Genomic DNA, 2,157 nt, shown 5'->3' on the forward strand with positions numbered 1-2,157 from the left:
AGTGTGCCAGGGAAGGAACAAGACAATGGCTGCACGACGGAATTTGCTCCTGCTACTGTTGTGTCTCAGCCTAACGGCCGGTAAGAAACTTAAAATGCTAGTCTGTTATATCGCTATAATGTGATAGGCCATGTTTCCTTAACAAATTTCACAAAAAATTCGAGCCGAAGTGCACACAAAGTGATCAATCAATTATCCTTTTAAACTGAACCACAATCCACAGACAACCCACTAACTTATATGAGATGTATCTTCTCACACTAGCAGTGAACATCCAATCACATAGACAATCAATTGTGGTGTATGACATGTATTTTCTCACTCCAACTGTGAACAGCCACACACATAGACAATCAATCGTGGTGTGTGGCATGTACCTTCTCACACTAACAGTGAACATCCACACACATAGACAATCAATCGTGGTGTGTGGCATGTACCTTCTCACACTAACAGTGAACATCCACGCACATAGACACACCTTCTCACACTAGCAGTGAACATCCACTCACATAGACAATAAATCGTGGTATATGACATGTACCTTCTCACACTAACAGTGTACATCCACAAACATAGACAACCCATATAAGTTATGTGAAATGTATCTTCAATTACTTTAGCACTGAATCACTACACCAGCCTGAAGCATTAAGTGATTAACAGTGATAAAGTGTTAATACTTTGACATTGGCGCATCATAAAGATACCTTTAGTAGTTAGATGTTGCCATTATTCCGTGTCCCTGGCCTGTTCATGATGTCATTCTGGGCTCACAGTTAACTAGTCTGTCTCACAGTCCCTGAACCACATTATTTTCCCTACTGCCAAGCCCTATCTGCAGTGCTAATGCCCTGAATAAAGCAAGTCTAGATTTCCCCAGGCTCACGCTCTGGTCTCCAAGGGGCTCCTTTTCAATTTAAATGGACTTGTTTGTTACTATCAAAAGAGACTATTTATTCAGAGACTAAGCGTTAGTCTAACAGTTAACCAACTAACTTGCATTGTTCGTGGTGACACTAAGGGCTCACAGTTAACCAACTGACTTGTTCGTGGTGACACTATGGGCTCACAGTTAACCAACTGACTTGTCCGTGGTGACACCATGGGCTCACAGTTAGCCAACTGACTTGCATTGTTCGTGGTGACACTAAGGGCTCACATTTAACCAACCGACTTGTTCGTGGTGACACTAAAGGCTCACAGTTAACCAACTGACTTGTTCGTGGTGACACTATGGGCTCACAGTTAACCAACTGACTTGTTCGTGGTGAGACTGCTGGCTCACAGTTAATCAGCAAACCTGTTCTGGGTTCCCAGTTAACCCAGTGAGGATGTTCTGATTTAACTGATACCATTGGACCTAATGATGAGGTCCTGGTTCATGTCTATAACACCTTCATGTGTATGTACTCGAAATAACGAAGGGGACCAATGGTAGCCAGATGTTATGCGCCCTTCACTCACTCACTCACTCATCACCCAAAACTCACCCACGCATCCAGTCAGTCAATCACTCACTCTGTGTGCTGTTTTCATTGTACGTCATCAAAAGGAGGGCATTTACAGATTAAGAAAGCAGGAAGGCACTTGAAATTCAACTGCTTCAAAACTCTTCAAGATAATATTGCTAAAAGCGGCGTAAAACCAAACTCAGTCAGTCAGTCAGTCAGTTAGTCAGTCTTCAAGATAATATTGCAATCATTGTTCACGATAGCAACGTCCCCGAAGCTGCTGGGAGCTTGTGCTATGTGAACTTTAGGTCAATGCTATCATGGAAAGCAGCTGACAGATAAGACAAATATTGATTCGTACAAGAAAGACATGAACATGTACATTGAATGTAGACACCCCCACACACACCCCCAAGGTTGAAGCTGGAGGCTAAAGTCCATCACACAAACGCATTAAACACGTTATATGTATGATAGAGAGATATATATATTAAACACGTTATATGTATGATAGAGAGATATATATATTAAACACGTTATATGTATGATAGAGAGATATGTGTATTAAACACGTTATATGTATGATAGAGGGAGATATATATTAAACACGTTATATGTATGATAGAGAGAGATATATATTAAACACGTTATATTTGTATGATAGAGAGAGATATATATTAAACGTGATATATGTATGATATAT

General features: G+C 40.6%; 1 protein-coding gene across 1 annotated transcript in view; it reads left to right on the top strand.

Moving 5' to 3' along the window:
• LOC124262900 (cell wall protein DAN4-like) overlaps positions 1–2,157 on the top strand; it is a 45,650-nt gene continuing 43,493 nt past the window's right edge. Inside the window, exon 1 of the transcript XR_006894718.1 lies at positions 1–80. The gene's annotated coding sequence lies outside the window, so the exon portion shown is untranslated. The remainder of the gene's footprint in view (positions 81–2,157) is intronic.

The sequence above is a fragment of the Haliotis rubra genome, unplaced genomic scaffold (genome assembly GCF_003918875.1).
Source record: "Haliotis rubra isolate DU_JTF1 unplaced genomic scaffold, ASM391887v1 Scf86, whole genome shotgun sequence".
Classification (NCBI taxonomy): domain Eukaryota; kingdom Metazoa; phylum Mollusca; class Gastropoda; order Lepetellida; family Haliotidae; genus Haliotis; species Haliotis rubra.